Here is a 19,846-nt window from a genome sequence, read left to right as displayed (position 1 = left end):
AGATTTCAATACAAGGGACCTTCCCAAGAGTTCAACTGAATTTAATTTTAAGATAGAACCTCTTCATCATGTAGTTGGTGACCTGCCGACTTGGTGTTTGACCCCATCTCTCCATGTTTCCTTGTAACGTACAAGAAGTAATATAGGTTATTAATATATCATAGTCTGAAGTGGATAGTCTGAAGTGGATAGATTGCCAATGCACCATATATATATATATATATATATATATATAGATAGATAGATAGATAGAGAGAGAGAGATTTATTAATATTGCGTTAATACTAAAAGTCTTTGGCTTACTTCTTTTATTTCGTAATAAGTAGGGGGCAACTATTTATATGATATATTTAATTTGAATTCCTTATTAAAAATAAAAATAAATCATGCTTAATTTATAAGCTCTTTGCTTCTTTCATCTGAAGGGATTAGACCATATCAATGAAAATTTTTATAATGATTTTTTTATTTAAATTAAGAAATTGAATCAAACATATTAATATGTCTTACATCTTTTGAAGTGGGTATTTTATTTTATTCATCTAATATGAGATGAATTTGGTGTATCTAAACGCACGTGTATGCATTATAATCTTTTATATATCTTATTAATTGTGTCAAGTAGAGAGCTTTTTACATGACTTGTCCTATTAATGTCGCATTCTCTATTCTTTGGTCCAAGTAAAATGAAAAATCATGTAAAATGAATAGATTCTGTTAAACACTTAGGATTAAAGTTGATCCATTTGGAGATTGACGAGAACTAGGAATGGCAACGGGGCGGGGCATCCATTCCCCAGTGGGGACTGGGAATCCCCATATTTTCTCCGCTCCAAGATAATTATTTATTTTATGAATAATTTATATATAAGATATAGGAATTTGGGGGTATTTTAGGAATTAAATTATAATACTTTAGGGGTAATTCAAAAATAAAATTATGGGATCCTAGGATTTCAAGAATTTAGGGGAAACTTATAGATATTTTAAATATCAATATTAAACCTAGAGATATTTTACTAATTTACCTTCGCATTTGAGAAATTATATATAAAACTCGTCCCCTCCCCGTCCTTGTTTAGGGTTGGGGAAAACCTACCCCGTTCGAGGCGGGGCAGGGTGGGGCCCCGGGTTTAGAAGGGTGATGCGATGCAATCTGGCTGCTTCTAGCTGGGGATGATTTGGCTTCTAGTAGACGACAGAGCTGGCTGATCTGCATAGAGAGAATCAGAGAACTCGAGAGTGCTTACCCGGCGAGGTTGCTTCGATGCTTAGGTCAGTAATGTGCGAGCTGAAGATAGTTTAGAAAGCAAGATAGCTAGTAAGCAGTGATTACGCGTACCTTTGCCCTCGAAGGGATGGAGTCTTTATATACTGGAGTCCTTGCGGGTTTTTCGGAATGGTTTCAGGATTCTTGCCATGATGAGGCCTGTTACTGTATTAACAGGAGATAACGCTGCTAGCCGATAAGGCATATCGCTGCCGTCCGAATCAGTCGGAGGAGATAAGGCCAGTTGTTACAAGGTGTGATCCCGTAAAATGTGGAGTCTGGTGGCGAAACCTTTGAGGTTATCATGTGGAGGTCGGTCAATATTACCCGAGCTAATGCCCCTTGGGTCTGACCTGTTACGAACGCCGAGGTGCCTGGTAACTGAGGTGATCTTGATGCAATCGTGCCCTGAAGTGAGCTTGTCTCGAAGTGGATTTGCTTCCGAGGTGGGCCTACCCCGAGGTGGTTCGGTTATCTGAGCTCGGTCTGTCGCATACTTGGGTTCGTTGGGATGAGCTGTCGTTCTACCAGTTAGGTTGTGTCCACGTGTCTTCCTATTACTAGGTCGGGCCAAATCATCCTACATCAATTGCCCCCCACTCCTCGGGCCAGGGGTCCTGGCCTGGTGTAGGGAGTTCATGACGAGCCAAGTGAATTTGGTCCGAGGATCGGGCAGTTAGTCAGATGACTCACGGGTCGGACTTGTTCGGCCACCCGGCTCAACTAGGAAACACATGTCTCGTCTGGCTTACGCGTGGACGTCACGCGAATTATAGACTCCGCAAACGTCAAAAAATGCGCTAAACCAAATTTACCCTCGGGGGTCGCACAGAAGGTTTTCCTAGGAGCCGTTGGATTGCTTCGATCTCGACCGTTAGTTCTTGGACATAGCGGCTATAAATAGGAGGGTTCGCGACTCATTTTTCTCGCCACAAGTTCTGCGATTGAGCTCTCCCGAGGTTGCGTCGGAGTCTTCCAGCTCGGTTTTCTTTTCGTTTCCCACTTCGTTCCTTGTTTTCAGTGAGTCTCCCTTCTTTGGCTTTTTCCTGTTTTCCGATTATGTCGAGTTCTAGCGTAGATAGGCTTGTAGATAGCATTGGCGGGGTAGAGGGCACCGTTGTTCTTGTCGGGGAAGTCAGCCCATGGCAGGGTGCCTCCCCTCACCGGTCTTTGGAGGGAACCTTTGACCCCGAAGTTGAACCATCTCGGCTCGGGCAGACTAAAGCCTAGGAAGAGGGTCCATCCTCCAGGTCAGTGGCTCCATCTTCATCCCAAGGTTGGGGGCTTGACGACTTTGGTCCTTCTAAACTGTCTTCGGACAGGTTGCTGTACTTAGCGTCTCGCTATCGTTTTCCTGATAGCTTGGTCTTCAGTCTTCCACTAGGTTAGTACCCTTGGGCTCATGGCCATAATGAGCTCGCTGTTTTTGAGGAGCAGCTCGCGGCAGGGCTGTGCTTCCCTCTTCGCCCTTTTTTGATAGTAGTTAAGTTTTACAACATCACCATTGACTAGCTTCATCCGAACTCTATTCAGAACATAGTTGATACTATTTCTTTGTTCCACGCCTATAACCGGCCTTTAACCCTTGATATCTTTAGCTTGATCTGTGCGATCAAGTGAAACTCAGCCTGTCTGCGCAGGGATGTATGACAGAGCTATTACATCTCTCGCAAGCCTGGATTCAAAATCCTGTCTGGCTGCCCGAACAAGGTTCTGGCCTGGAAAAGACGGAACATCATCGTCCTTAACCCAGAAGGGTGGTCTTTTCCAACCCATTGGAGGGTGGCTACCCAGGACCCTGGGGTGATCTTGGATGCAGAGACCAGGGCGGTGATTAACTCTTGGAGGGACCTCAACCTCGAGATGAAGAGCTTCTTGGCCAAGGAAGCGTTGGTGCGAGCTGGTTTGAGTCCTCCTGGTAGGTTTCCTTTTAGATACATGCTCAAAGCACCCTTTAAGCTTTTTGACTAACTGTCTGCTTTTTGTAGCTACGATGCCAGAGGTTGATGCAGAGAGCCTCCTGATGAGCTCCCGGAAGGGGAAAAAGCGGAAGGTTGTGAAGAGACTTTGTCGGGAAGTCGAGTCTTCGACATCTGGAGCAACTGAGGCTCTGGCCTTGGAGCCGAGCTCCATTAAGCACCCCAGGGATGAGGCCCGACCTGTGGACCCTGAAGTGGTTGCAGAGGAGGGCCACGGGGAGGGAGCTCATCTTCAAGAACCAGAGGGCATGGTCAGCTTCAGAGGGGCCTGTTGTCGGGCTAGAGCTCGCTCCTGCTAGCGAGGAAAAGAGCATTACGAACCACATGCTCGCAGTGTAGAAGAGTCGGGACGTCGTCTTTCTGAGCGAGGTCACACGATGGGCTGACATCCTCTCGAAACGGCTCCTGGAACTAGCTTCTAGCCACTGCATGGTGGTAAGTATTCTACCTTCGGCTTCGCTCTCTCTTCCTTTTTTTTTAAATTACCTCGATTTTCTTTTGATAGGTTAACTCTGCCCTTCACGCATTGGCTTGTCAGCCCGTGATCCACTCAAAGCAGGCTCGGGATGCCAAGGCGAAGGCACAAAAGCTCCATCGCGAGTTGGACTTAGCCTGAGGTGAGGTACTTCGGGCAAAAAAGGGAGTTGAGTGCCAGAAGCAGTTGATTCTGGACCAGGAGGGGCGGATCTCCTCGCTGACCGAGGAGAATGCCAAGCACAAGGAGCAGATTTCTGCGATGGCCGCGAAGCAAGAGGAGTTGATCGCGACAATGACCGAGGAGAGGGCGTGACTTCAACAAGAAATCGAGAATTTCGAAGCAATGGTCCAAGAGCGTACTCAGATCTTCGAGATTGCCATTGAGGAGGCACGGTCAGAAGAGAGGAATCGGGCCATTGAACGCTTCAAGGAGTCATCAGAGTTCCGTGCTCTTCAGGTCAAATATGGTTCAAGCTCCTATCGCTCCAGGTTCAAACTGTGCAGGTATCTCGTTCGGAAGAAGTTCTCTGATCTCGACTTCAGTGCCATCACGATGGTAGGCTTAGCTCCAGGAGTGGCCAGGGCAGCGAACGAGGAACTAGACTCGTCAGAGGAGGAGAGCGATGACGAGGTCGAAGTAGTGGATCCCTTAGACGTGGTCGGAAGTCCTCCCGCTTGATAGTCTTTCCTTCTTTTTGTTTCTTTTTGAATCATGGATGTATGCCCCGAAGCCACTGAGCTCGGGTCACAATGGAACCTTTGTACTTAAAATCACTTCATCAACGAAATATACTTTTTTTACTAATCTTTGCGTAAAAATATTCTAAGTGTGAGTGACTCCCGATCTGGGTAGCAAATGTATAGGTTACCCGAATTGCTGAGCTACCGAGCTGGACCATAAGTAAAGATAACCAAAAAATTTTCTAAGTGGAGATTACTCCGAATTGTCTACCCAGGCTACTAGTAGGAGTAACTTCATGTAATGTACCCCAAGGTGAGCGGCATTATAGAGCATATACCCGACCTATCCGCTTATGGGCTACACATTTAGATGTCGGTTGTCCCTAACAGGTCCAACCTGTTGTTATATGCTGTAGTGGGCTAGACATCATAGGGCTTATACCCGAGTTGTCTATGCCTTAGGCATTAGAGGTATTTTGCTTATGTCGAAGAGGCGATTAGGACTTATATGCCCATTCCAAAGAAGCGACTGGGTCTTGGGTGCCCATGCCGAGGAGGTGACTGGGACTTATATAATGATGAGTCTGTCAATTCGGTACCTTAGCCCTTAGACCTTGGGGGGCGACTAATTGTCCACCCTTCTTGGTCCTGTCCATGCCGAAGAGGCAACTGGGGCTTATATAATGCCGATGTCTTTTACCAACTCGGCACTTTTAGTCCATAGACTTCTGGGAGTGACTTACAGTCCGCTCTCCAGTTAGACAATTATAGATAGCACCGCCTTAGATTGCCGACGTTCCACGCCCGAGGCACCTGTTTTCCTTCTAAGGTTTCGAGCTCGTATGTACCTTCCCCGAACACCCACTTTACTCGGTAGGGTCCTTCCCAATTCGGTTCAAGCTTACCAATGCCGGGCTCATGCACCATGACTTTACGAAGAACCAGGTCTCCAATGCGGAAGTTCCGCTTCTTGACTCTGGCGTTGTAGTACCAAGCCACTCTTTGCTGGTAGGCCATGGTCCGGATGTACACGAGGTCCCGTACCTGTTCAACTAGGTCAAGGTTGGTGCCTCTAGGTGTAGCATAGGCACCTCGATCTCGGCTAGGATCACTGCCTCCGTGCCATAGGTGAGGTTGAAGAGGCTTTCACCCGTGGCGGTCTTCACAGTGGTTCGATAAGCCCATAGTACACTGGGCAGCTCGTCTACCCATAGTCCTTTAGCTCGGTCTAGGCATTCTTTCAGCCCACGGAGGATGGCCCTGTTTGCCGTTGTTAGAGATAAGTACTCGAGGTAGTTCGAAGCGGTACACTATGCTCCACCAGAAGAAGTTTTGCACGCTTCATGCTATGATTGTCGCAAGAGGTTCAGCCTCCACCCATTTTTTGAAGTAGTCCACTACTACCACTAGGAATCTCCTCTGTCCTATCGCTGGCAGGAATGGTCCGAGGATGTCGATTCCCCACTGTGCGAAGGGCCATGGGATAGTGAGATACTTCAGGTCAGCAGCAGGCTGGTGGTGGACGTTGGCGTGCCTCTGACACTTGTCACATCTTTTGACGAGTTCAAGCGCATCTGCCTTCATCGTTGGCTAGTATTAACCCTGTCGTAGCGCTTTCTGGGCGAGAGCCCTGCCCCCCAAGTGTCCACCACACATACCTTCATGAGTGTCGCGGAGAACGAGCTCGGCTTCTGAGGGTCGCAAGCAGCACAGGTAGGAGAGCGTGTAGGATCTTCGATATAATTATGATGTACTTGGTTGCTTGTCGCTTTACCCTTCTAGCTGCGTTATGATCTGTAGGGAGGGTCTCGTGAAGCAGGTAGCTCACGAGTGGATTGATCCAGCTCGGCTCTGTTTGTGCGACAAGAGCGACCTCTTCTGCCCCCCCCCCCCCGAGAATGCTAGGCCGAGGCAGGTTCTCTATGTACACTGTACTCATGGTGTTGTCGCTTGTGCTGGCTAACCGGGACAAGGCATCGACCTCAGCGTTCTCGGATCTCAGGATTTTTCTGATGAAGTACGATTGGAAATTGCGCAGAGCCTCTCTGACTTTGGCTAAATAGGCGACCATGGTAGGCTCGCGAGCTTCATACTCGTCGGTGACCTGGTTGACCATGAGCTAGGAGTCACTGCAGATAACGATGTGCTTGGCTCTTACTTCGTTCGCTAGGGCAAGCCCGACTATCAATGCCTCGTACTCCGCCTCATTATTAGACGCGATGAACTCGAAGCGAAGCACATACTCTAGGTTCACCCCACTTGGCCCATATAGAATGATACCTGCTTTACTACCTTGCTGATTCGACGAGCCATCCACATGGAGGATCCAGGGCTCCTCATCCCAGGTTGGCGTTGCTCTTACCGGGGGAGGTGCCGCACTGGTTGAAGCTTCCCCTTTGTGCTCAGGCTCAATCGATTCAGGGACTGTAGCGCCGAAGGTACATTTCGCGACAAAGTCGGCTAAGGCTTGGGCCTTGATTGCTTTTCAAGGCTCATATTGGATGTCGTATTCGCTGAGTTCAATAGCCCACTTTGTCAATCTACCGGAGACCTCAGGCTTGAGCAAGACTTGTCTTAGAGGTCTGTTGGTGAGGACGATGACGGTATGGGTTTGGAAGTACGGTTGAAGCTTCCGAGCTACGGTGACTAGCGCATATGCCAACTTTTTGATCTCTAGATATCTCATCTCCACATCCTGCAAAAATTTACTAATATAGTAGATGGGTCATTGAACCCGATCTACTTCTTTTATCAGTACTGAGCTGACCACCCCGTCATTCGCGAAGAGGTGCAACTTCGAAATATCTCCCTCGGGTCGGGTTAGAACCGGGATGCTGGTCAGATATTTTTTGAGCTCGTCGAAAGCGAGCTGGCACTCTTTGGTCCATTCAAAGTCTTTGCTCTTTTTAATCGCCTTGAAGAAAGGCAAGCAACGATTTGCGGACTTAGACATGAAGCGGCTCAGAGCGGCTATACGGCCATTCAACCTCTGAACCTCCTTCAATTTACGGGGCGGTCTCATATCTAGGATGGACTTGATTTTGTCGGGGTTGGCTTCAATGCCACATCAGTTAACGATGTAACCGAGGAATTTACCCGAGGTGACACCGAAGACACACTTGTTAGGGTTTAATTTCATATTAAATTTGTGCAAATTTTCAAAAACACAATGTAAATCCTTTATTAAATCATTTGAAAATTGAGTTTTGACAAACATGTCGTTTACATAACATTCTACTTTTTTGCCAATCAACAGCTCAAGGAGACGGTTTACAAGTCTTTGGAATGTTGCCCCGGTGTTTTTCAGTCCAAAGGGCATGACCTTGTAACAGTACAGGCCTAGCTCGGTTATGAAGGCCATTTTTTCCTTATCGGCAGGGTCCATCCTGATCTGGTTGTAGCTCGAATAAGCATCCAGAAAGCTCAGCAACTCGTGCCTTGAGGTCGCATCCACCAGACGGTCGATCTTGGGAAGTGGGAAGCAGTCCTTTGGGCAAGCTCGATTCAGGTCGGTATAGTCGACGCACATGCGCCATTTACCGTTGGCCTTTTTTACTAGAACGGGGTTAGCCACTCAGCTCGGATAATGGACCTCCCTGATGAAATTGGCTACAAGAAGCTTCCCGGCTTCCTCATCGACTACTCTCCAATGCTTTAGGTCTAGGTTGCGTTTCTTCTGTCTAACATGCCTAACTACAGGATTAGTGTTCAACTTGTGAGTTATTATTTTAAGGCCTATGCCAGGCATCTCTGTCGCAGACCACACAAACATATTTACATTTTAAAGTAAGAAGCTTACCAGCTGAGAACGCAATGGCTCCTTAATCGATGTGTCGATTTGGAAAGTCCTGGCTGGATCTTCTGCCAAAACGGGTATAAGGATTGTTTCTTCTATCGGTGAAGCTCGCTCCTCAATGTACTCCGTAGGTCGTTCTAGTTTGAGGTCATTTGCTACCTTGGCTTTCCCTTTGAGGGCAGCGACATAGCACTTGCGAGACTCGAGCTGGTCGCCTCGCGCTACTCCTACTCCGAAGTCTGTAGGGAATTTCATGGCCAAACGATAGGTGGACACCACTGTGCGAAGAGCGTGGGTGATAGGCCGACCTATTATAGCGTTGTACGGGGAGGGAGTTGCAACTACTAGGAAAGTGTGGTCGAACTTCGCAATACTAGGTCACGTACCGACCTCTACAGGTACTGTAACTCGTCCCAGGGGCCTGACTTCCTCTCCGCTGAAGCCTACTAAGAGAATGTTCGTAGGCTTGATGTCGCTTTCCTGGAGTTGCAGCTTGTCGAATGCATTCTTGGACAATATATTTGCCGAGCTGCCTGAGTCAACCAGGACGCGCTTCACTTCGAAATCATTGATCCTTATTTTTATGACGAGCGCGTCATCGTGGGGGTACTGGATTCCGCGCGCGTCATCTTCGATGAAGAATAGGGGCTCTTCTAACCTTGGCCGCCTCGAGGGATTTTGCTCTTCTCTCTCTAGCTCACGAGCTGACGTCTTCGTCGCGGCTGATGTGTAGCCTGTGACAATCGACCCGCTGGTGATCATGTGAATTATCCATCGAACCGGTCTTTCTTCGGGTAGCTATCTCTACGGCTGCTCGCTCTGCCTGTTGTTGGATTCGGGAGCATCTCTACATTGCTCCCCTTGCCGATCTGTTTGGTTTTTATTTTCTTTTAATACAAAGTTCTTGAGATATCCGCGATGGATGAGTTTTTCGATCTCGTCGTGGAGATTTTTACAATTCTCGGTGCTATGACCGTGGTCTCGGTGGAAGTGGCAGTATACATTCATGTCACATAAGAAGCGTCCTTGGTCGCCATAAGGATCTCTACTTGCTTCACGTTCAAGGGCGTGTAGTTTGTCCTTTCAACTGGAGGAGTTCGGAAAGGCTGATCCGGTTTACTTCCTCCTCTAGTTGGTTCATCCTTCTTCCGCTTATTATCCCCGTTGGTTGAGGCTTTACCTTCTCTCTTCCTCTTCTCTAGTGGATTCTCGCTTTTCTGGTTCATCTCTTCTTCTGTTCCGATGAATTGGTCTGCAAGCTTGAGGAACCCAGTAACATCTTTGGGCTTATTTGCAACCACGTGCCACTTGAACTATTTGTGGGTGATGCCTCTTTTTGCAGCTGTGAGCCTCACAGTAGGATCCAAGTCGAGGATCTGCAAGCATGCGTCGTTAAAACGCTTGATGTAGCTCCGGATTGATTCTCCCTCCCTCTGGACTATGCCGAGGAGGCTTTCCCGGCACCTTGGGCACCTCTTGCTAGTGATGAAGTGCGAGGTGAAGATCTGCACGAACTGTGCCCAACTCTTAATTGTCATGGGGTGAGGTTTCTATACCATGTGCGACCTACTCCTTTAAAGGTTGTGGAGAAAGCAACGCACATGCAGGGTTCATCAGCCTCGGCTAGGTGCATCTGTGATTGAAATGAATCCACGTGGTCATTCGGGTCGAACGACCCGTCGTACTTGTCCAAGGGAGGTACCTTAAAATCTTTGGGCATTGGGACAACTAGGAGCTCGAGGGATAGAGGAGACGACACGGAAAGGAGTGGGGTGGTCTTCATTGTTCCCGAGCTCGCCTCTTCTTTTCCTTTGGGCTGTTCAGGCTAACTTTGGACTGCAGCTCGGCGAGCCTTGCAATGCCACTTCTATTGCTTCTTCACTGGCTCCTCATTAGTGCTACCGGCTTCCATATTGTTAGGCACGGTTCTGGTTGGGAGCTGTTCGGATTGCTGACGGCGGCTGCTGTGGACTGAGGGGCCTTGTCTAGAGTCCGCGACCAGGATCCCGAACCGATTTTCTGCAAGTGGAACCTCGAACTGCGATGGCCAAAGTGAAGCGGCTCTGGTGGGCTAGGTGTCCCCTGACCTATTCACTTGCTATGAGGTGGAAGGAGTAACCTATCTCTCCCTCCTACCGCGGGACGAGACCTGGCTCCCGAGAGGGTTTTGGATTTGGGAGGTCTCTCCCCAGCGAGGAGGGCGTTCGCTCTGACGACGAGGCTTGGTTTGCTGTGTGGCTGGATGCCGAGGTGGAACCGGCTGCTGATTCTGAGGCAACGGGGGGAATTGTTGCTGGTAAACATGGTGCAGGACTTGTTGCTGGTACAGCTAAAACTGTTGGACCTGTTGCATTTGGGCTTGCATGGCCCGCATGCAGCGTACCAGGTTGTCAAGTTGACTCTGTCTGACCGCTGAGGGAATGACTGAAGGTTCGGCGAAGGTTGCACCCACCGTGAGAGGGAATGGGGCATTCACCGGTGCAATGATCTAAGGCACGTTTAGAGTGGGGACCCCATCCGATGCACACTGTTGGGACTTGAAGTTGCCCCTTGGAGGTGTTCATATTGGCGTTATGCCCGACGTTACTAGAAGATGCCATGGAAGTTGAATTTAGGATGCTTGGTGGAAAAAGGCTTTTCGAAGCATTTCCCACAAACGACGCCAAATGATGCGACGCAATTTGGATGCTCCTAACTGGGGATGATTTGGCTTCCAGTAGATGATGGAGCTGGATGATCTGCACAGAGAGAATTAGAGAAGCCGGGAGTGCTTACTTGACGAGGTCGCTCCGATGGTTAAGTGAGTAATGTGCAAGCTTAAGATAGTTTAGAAAGCAAGATAGCTAGTAAGCAGTGATTACGTGTACCTTTTTCCCCGAAGGGTTGGGGTCTTTATATACTGGAGTCCTCGTGGGTTTTTTGGAATGGTTCCGGGATTCTTGCCATGATGAGGCCCGTTACCGTATTAACAAGAGATAATGTCGCTAGCCGATAAGGCATATCGATGCCGTCCGAATCGGTCGGAGGAGATAAGGCCAACTGTTACGAGGTGTGATCCCGTGAAACGTGGAGTCTGGTGGTGAGACATCTGGGTTATCATGTGGAGGTCGGTCAATATTACCCGAGCTAATGCCCCTTGGGTCCAACCTATTACGAACACCGAGGTGCCTGGTAACCGAGGTGATCTTGATGCAATCATGCCCCAAAGTGAGCTTGTCTCGAAGTGGATTTGCTTTCGAGGTGGGTCTGCCCCGAGGTGGTTCGGTTATCTGAGCTCGGTCTGTCGCAGAATTGAGTACGTCGGGATGAACTATTGTTCTGCCAGTTAGATTGTGTCCACACGTCCTCCTATTACGAGATTGGGCCAAATCATCCTACATGAAGCGAAACATGTGAAACCCTTTTGAGCCTCAATCCAAGTCCAATTTGTCGTTTAGAATTTGGAAGATTCTTTAGTTGTTCAGCCTTCAGCATTTCACAAAATTCTAATGTCGACCGGAAAACTCACTCCCATTAGGTAATTGATTAATCAAGAGAAAGGCTATAAACAGTTTGCTGATTGGACTAAAAATCATGCTAAGGTTGGACGTAAAGTATCAAGACCAGAAAAAGAAGCATTGTTAAATATTTCAATTGTATTGTTTACAAGAAACATATTTTTTAACCAAAACTTGAGAATCAAGAATCTTAAATTATAGAATATTGGACCTTTGCTGTGACCTAATAGCCAAAATGCGTGGAAGGTGAAATTCAATAAATGGCTTTCTATTATGGCTTTGGTAGGAATCAGTTGATGATTTGACCCGTTCCCGTGGGCTCCCCCCTCCCTCAGTTAGGGGTTTAGCGCAAGTTTCGGGGAAACCTGAAACTTTGGGGATCGGAGACGGGGCAGAATATATGAGGGATGGGGTTGAGATTTTTAGCCCTGGTGGGGTTTGGGGCAGGGCATTTGAGTTCAGGTCAGGGATGAGGCATACAGAACCCTGCCCCACCCGGTCTCATTGTCATTCCTAATAAGTGTCAATGGGAAGCCTTATTTGAGTTGCCCAAAAGAAATGTGTCCAATAAATAGAATCAAAAGTTCATAAAATTATAAATTTAAAAGAAAATAATACAAGAAAAATGATAATTCTCAAGTCTATATATAGGATTCTTTATTGATTCTTCCACCTCATAAATTTTTATGAGTTTGTATAGATAATAGGTTGAGAACAACTTATTACGCTATCACAGTTGTGAAGATTTGAGATAATACATTCAAAAAACCAATAAAATTGTGGGGATTTTTATTGTTTCCTCCAAAAGAAATTTTATGAATTTATACCGAGATAAGAACAGTGACAACACACAATTCAAACGGGTGCTGTACCAATGCGAACAGTGAAGGACTGATAACCAACCAATCAACTAAATTTCCTCCGAGTACAACTCGGTTTCTAACTGATTAAAGTTCTGCAATGCCCATACCTTTCCGGTACCAAACAACATTGTCGTTTATTAGTTATCTGGGAAAAGGTCGTGTTCATATTGGGCAATGATTCACACTAGAAGACTGGACCATTGGCTATCAAGGTTTACTGTAACAGTATGACCCATGTAACTTGGGGCTATGATCTCTGTTCCACGACTGCCCTTCTCACCAGCATTTGAAATGTAATTAATGTGAGGCATAAATCTGATTGTTACCTGGACCAATTCAAAGGAGACTGGGGAGAGGAATAACGATATATTCTAATAAATTTATACAAACAAAACAAAAGTTTGGAGTGGTTGAGCATAAAAGATGAAAATGTAGGAAAGTTGAAAAGAAGTGAGAAGTGAGCAGGCCCATCCATCTACTTTTCCCCTGCTTTGCCGTGTGAAATGTATGTTTTTTTTTTTTTTTAAAGATAAGTTAGTGGTGAAGTCTAGAAATCTAGAGATCTTGGGTCCAGGTTTCTATTTTGTCGTTTTTAGAGTTTTTTTTTTGTTTTTTTGTTTTTGGTATTATCTGTTGTTATATAATACAGGTGATGATTAAGAATAAGGGGTGGGCAGGTACACTGATCTTATATTCTTACCACAGGGAGCATGCAAATTATTTATTTATTTATTATTATTCTTATCATTTTTTATTTAAGGCTCTGTGGGGACAATGGGGTCACACAAGGGGGGATTGGGGGTAATTCATCTACGCTACCGGGGAGACCTTATAAACTAATTAGTTGACACGTTGCAGACATGTAATTATATAGGTTTGATCTTGTACATCCATATGTAGATTCTATTTGTCTATTGTCCATAGGAGAGAGCCGTCGGCCGTATAATCTTTTATTTTTAGGTTATATATATTAGAACAATCAAATCATTATGAATGTGTAATTTAAGAAACTAATTATATATATTACATAACTAATTATGTAGAAATAGGTCATTAGAAAATCACTGATACGTATTTGATTTGATAGAAAATTAGAGTAGGAGAGAAAGTTATGGGAAATCTATCAAAGTTTATCATTTTTTCTATAAGTTATTAATCTACCTAATTGCATTTATTCATGTTTTTTTATTTTCTAATTAAATTAGATAATGACTATTTTATTTATAAAATTTATTATTAAAATGGACAATTTTGTTCCATCCAAGTGTTGGCAAATCACCCCCCCCCTCCCGCACCCGCCCAACATGAATCTTACATAAATCTAAAAAAAAAATGGGTATCTCTATTAATGAGAACTAAAATCTCATTAACCGACTTTCCCCCTTTCAAAATCTAAAAAACAAATGGACCCTAAAGATTAAGCATGGGAATGTGAAAATTTCTTTCCTTTCCAGATTGATGAACCAAAAGTGGGGGAATGGGACACACTATAAAGGCTCTAAGCGGTAGATGGTAGCATTGGCATATAGACCTGGCAATTGGGTCAAGTTGGATCAAAGCGATTTTGAGTTGGATTGCAAATGGTAGCCCTGATACTAAATATTCAGGTTACGATTAGACTTATTCATGGGCTGGTTCGGGCCGGGCTTTGCCTCTTTATCAACAGAAAATATGCAGGCCCAAGCTCGAGCCCAACCCAACCATTGGGTCTAGATCTTGAACTCGAGCCCAGCCCTAATATAAAACCCAAAACTTGACCTGTACACATTGTCTTATTTTCAGTGTACATTTTATAAACTAATATTATACTAATTTAGTAATAATTTAATAAATTAATAAACTAATTTGTATTTCCTAATAGTAAATTAATATTTATTAATAATTTAAGACAAATATATATTATATATTTATTATATACAATATAAATGCTTTTTTGTTATATGTAATAGTATTGGGTTAGACTTATTTGAGAAAGTCCAAGCCTGGCCCAAAAAATGACCGGACTTGGTATTTAAAGCCCGAGCCCAAACCTACAGAGCTGAAATTTTGTCTAAACCCAAAAAATAACAGGTCGGGCCGAACCAGGCCATCAGCAACCCGATCTATGGACAAGTCTAATTACGATAAACCCATGAGTTAGATGGGTCAAAGGTTCAAGTTCCCGGGTCAATTACTCTTTGAGCGAATGAATACTTTTTTATAAAAAATGCGGGTTTATCTATCCAGTTTGAACAATTTAAAGACATTGGTGTGGTGTGAAAAGAGATGACTTGTGACTCAGTCCAACCCAACTCATATTCTTTTCGGATCAGGTCGGGTCATGTCGCCTTTTGTAGTTTGGGTCACTAGATAACGGACCCTTATTTGCTTTTTCAGGTTGGGTCCGCGGGTTGGATTGACTTTTCACCAGATCTAATGGCATAGTAATTAGTTTATTAGTATAATAGCAATGCCCAACTTCAGTATCTAGAGTCTTTATTGAAGGACAAACATCTCTCTCTCTCTTATGTGGCTAAATGTGATGTGGATAAGGATATCGAACTTAAATGAGGGTAAAATAATGCCTTAGTTCTTCCATTCCACAAATAAGTAGATCGCAGGTTACTGAAATGTTGAATAATTTTTTAAATTAGTATATTTACTATTTAGTGCCTATTACACTACATAATCAAACAGTCAAATTAATACTACCTAAAGTCCTAAACAACAAAATATGGTGATGTGGGTCTTATTTTAGATCAACGAGTTTTTTGTTCTCGATGGTTCATGTCCTTTAATCATATATGAAATCTAATATTTGTTTTTTTTTTTTTTGAGTCCAACAATGGTGCATCCATTAATGTTTATTATAAATTAAATTAAGGTTTCAATCAATCATGGTATAGACGTTACATGATTTATTTAATTTTTATATTTTAATATATTTATTATCAACACATTAACAAGATTAAAGATATCAGTTGTGAGATGTTGTTTTATCACTTATTCACTTTTTTAGTTGCATGGTTCAGATATTTTTTTTGGTAAAAGCATGGTTCAGATGATGCACAATAGATTTTACCTTTTTCTTATTACGTACTACACATTACATGAAAATCCACTAACATACCACGTAAAGCCTGCAGGTCCGTGGGCTTTATCCTGCACATTGCATTTGGAGGGGTACCAACTAACAATCTCTTAATCAAATAGTTCAGGATTGAATGAGTTCAACTTGAGTTTGAATCTTGAGTAAGTTTCATTAGTTATTTGAATTTGATTTTAAATAATAAAAATTTTAGTTTTTGGCTCAAAAGCTTGTAAGTCTAACTCAATTAACATATATACATATATTATAGAATATAAACATATATTCTATAATATATATTACGAAGTTATGTTATTACATAAACTACATATATTTTTATATTCTATATATAATATAAGAATATGCTATGTATTATAAAAAATATATATCATATTTTTATAAAATATAAAACTATATTCAATTTGAGATCATCAAATATTTAATTGAATCTAGCTTCAACTAGGAAATAGAGTTCAAATCAAATTCAACCCTAATAGTGTTTTACTTGAATTGAGCCAAGATATGCAAAAGTTAGGTTTGGCTTGGCTCAATTGCACCTCTAACTTCAGCAGTAGTTAGGTCATCAATAGGTGATGTTTGGCATTAATGCTGATTCTTTCTTACCAATTTTACAAAAAATGGTGAATTTTGTTATTTGGTATCATTTCTGTCATGTAATCCAATTTTGAGGAAATTGGCTTTGAATCTATTCGGTATTAATTGTCAAAGGTCAATTATTTTTGCATTGGAGTTGTTATTCCATGCCATGTCGGATGCCGTGTCATCTTCAAAAATTTGGAATCGGTTGGAAATCAGGGAATCCCCAAAAATGATAGTCCCTAAAAAGGCTGATTTTAAGAATCAATTTTTGGCTGATTTCTCAAAAATCACCAAAACTGACCAATCAAACAAAAATTTCAATGTCGATTCCTCTAATGCTGACTTAGCTTCAACATGGTATTGGTTTTCAGAAAATTGGCATCGATGCCAAACCTCACCCTAATCTAGCTTCACCCCCAAGATTTTTGGGGTACGCGATTTTTTTATTTTTTATTTTTTTAAGTCGAGGCACACAAATAGTGTGTGCCTTAAACCATAAATATATTCTAATTGAAACAAAGGAAAATTTGAGATAAGTGGACTGTAATCCATCTCAGAAATCTGAAATTGCAACTCCCTCCTAATTTATTAGTACCCCTCCCCTATAAATTTCATCCTACCTGTGAATTTAGCATCAGTCCACGGACAGAATTCAGTTCACTCCTAAAAATCTTAGCTCCAACCCTAAGGGTGGACTGAACTATTAAAACCTTAAGGATTTTTTTCTAGTGAAATTGAAATGAAGGATGGAATAATGTTAGGCTTTGCATTGTCAGCATTATTACCGGTTGCATAGAAATATGGAAGACAAGGGCCCCCTCGTTTACGAACCCGTACTTCCTATTCTACAATTGAGCAGCTCAGTTGTGTGCCGATGAATTGTCTCAGCGGCAGTGTGATTCCGAATCCCACTATTATCAAAGAAATTAACTATTGATATAACGTTGTACTGTTCATTAAATGAGTAACAATCTCTGTGACAAGCAGTGATTAATACTAAAAAATAGAGGTTTAAAATGGGCCGTGCCACCTATGGCCCGACATGAATTTGGACCGGCCTGGTGTGGCCTGGTATGATAGTTTGTGCGCTGTGTCAGGTTTGGTTTAATTATACGGGCCGTGTTGGGCCTGGGGTTTTAGGTTCATGGGCTGGGCCGACATGGCATGACCAAGCAGGCTATGCCACCTGTGGCCCACATGTCGATACAACTCACATATATATATATATATATATATATATTTATATAATTTATAATTATATAATAATATATAGTATATAATATATTAATAAAATAAATATTTTTTTTTAATTTTATTATACTAATTTATTTAATTATTGTATATATAAGCAATTTCATACATGAAGATTCATATAAAATTAAAAATTTAAGTTTTTATCATTTTTTTTAAATAAATAACTTTGGCCCGATGCACGGCTCGGCATCGCCTAAGGCTGGGCCCATGGGGCAGCCCGGCCTGTGGCATGGCATGGGCATGGGCCTGGGCCGTGGGCTGTGCCGGGCTGACCCCCCAAGTTATCCCTGGGGGCTGGCACGACAAGGCCTATTTTACACCTCTACAGCTCTACTAAAAAGGAGAATAAAACCCAGATTTCTTATTCACTTTCTCTACCTGCTGTTATCCAGGGATGAGAGCAAACTAATCCTCCACAATATCCCACAACACATCTTCACCATGTATTGGGAACATCTCCCAATTATGATACCAGAAATGATGATGTCATTATTGAGAAATATTCACAATACACGGTAAGAATATTCTGTGGGACGTTGTTGGGGGCAATCAGATGAGGGTTGATTTGAACTCCCTAGAGATATTAGAATTTGTAGAGGTATAATTTGGGCCACATTACACTGCAGCGCCACATCCCGCAATATAAGATGTGGGTAGAGAATAGTGGGCAGGAAATCCGATTTGCTCGTTTATCCGGTGGAGGTGATTTTACAGGAAATGGTCGTCACGCGAAAAGGAAACCAACACACCTCTTCCTTCCCTTAAAGTAGCAAGTCATAGACGTGGATAAGAAAAATGGAATTGGTATCTCTACATGCATGCACGGGCCACGGAGGCGATTTTTTAAGTGTAATGTAGGTTAGTTAGAGGACCCAAACCAAAACTGACCTTTTTTCAATTGAGAAGCCGTTCTCCCCTTCTGTCTACCAGCTGTTGTCATTGATTGAGAAATAAACCCACAACCCACAATCCACTTGTCTATCACCCATCTTTATTTATTATAGGAGTTTTTACTGCTCAGTCCATCGTAATAAATCTTACCTCCACTATACAGTTAAGGTAGTTGCCAGCTTAGAAGTAGAATTTAGAATTCTAAGGTGGAGTGCAGTATATGTATCCCTTTATTATTCTATCGGTTTTGGTAACAATTTGTCTACATGCACTTAATTCCATGAAGCAAAGTAACTTTTGCCACGTGGCAAAAAGTTAATCTCTTCTATCGTCTGTTTCAGTGTATATTAAACAAAAACACATCCCTCATGAAATTTGAAGTTCAGTAGGTAGGGATGATTTGATTCATGCACATAGGAAACTCGAATAATAGATTTTTGGTCTAAGACAAAAACCAAAGGCTGGGTTTGGTTTCAGATGAAATCTGGAGGCCAAAAATAAAAATAAAAAAGGGAGGTTGTTGAGATTGTTTCAAAGGTTTGAAGTGATCAAAACCTATCCATTTTTGTCTGAGTCTCTCATATCTGTTAATCAGCTTGCTTTTGGGTCTTATCCAAAAAACAATAAAAATCCTTGATGTAATCTTGAAGTTTGAACTCCAAATTTATCAGCCCGAGGTGAATTAAATTATGATAATTCTGTGGTAGGAATGATGAATCCAGCACCAGTTATGTTTGTGTGACCCAGAACAAGAACATCCGTATAATTCAACCAACTATAAGATGGGTGATGGGTGATATGATCATCAAAAGGACGTTTTTAGTTTTTACTGCTTGTTCTTTAAGGTCCATTTGGTTCATAATTGGAATTGGAATCAGAATGAGAGTTTGAATCGGAATAGGAATAGTCTATTCCCATAATATGTTTGGTTTAGATAAGAATCAGAATGAAAATTGGAATAAGCTGGAATAGGATTTTATTCCAAGGGAGGGAGAGGAAATAGTCATTCTCTTAAATGGATGAATGACATTTCACTAGGAATTTGAACTAGATTCCAATTCCATCCAATTAAACAGTTGAAATTGGAGTGGCCCATTCTGATTTTAATTTAAAACCTCTATTCTACAAATAAAATGGATTCTAAAATTGATCAAAATTCCAAACACCTTTTATTTGAAAATTTCAGGGTCTTATCAGTAATCAATATAATAGAATACAACTACAAGCCCCTTGAGGCACGCCTGAACTGAGGTGCAAAGCACACTAGGTGCATTCCTTTTCAAAGGGAATGCTCCTAGGCCTAGGCAAGGTGCATATCTTAAAAAATGCCTCGCTTATCTACTTAGGCACGTCTTTTAAATCACTGTAATAATTATTACCTATCCAAGGGATGCTTATATTAATTGTACATATTTTTTATATTTAATAAAATTTTACAAATTACTTATAAAAACATTATCAATAAATCATT

This window comes from Nelumbo lutea, chromosome 1, assembly GCF_056320005.1.
Source record: "Nelumbo lutea isolate HS-2025 chromosome 1, American lotus-T2T, whole genome shotgun sequence".
Lineage (NCBI taxonomy): Eukaryota > Viridiplantae > Streptophyta > Magnoliopsida > Proteales > Nelumbonaceae > Nelumbo > Nelumbo lutea.
The sequence above is the reverse complement of the archived record's forward strand: the minus strand, read 5'-3'. Positions refer to the sequence as shown.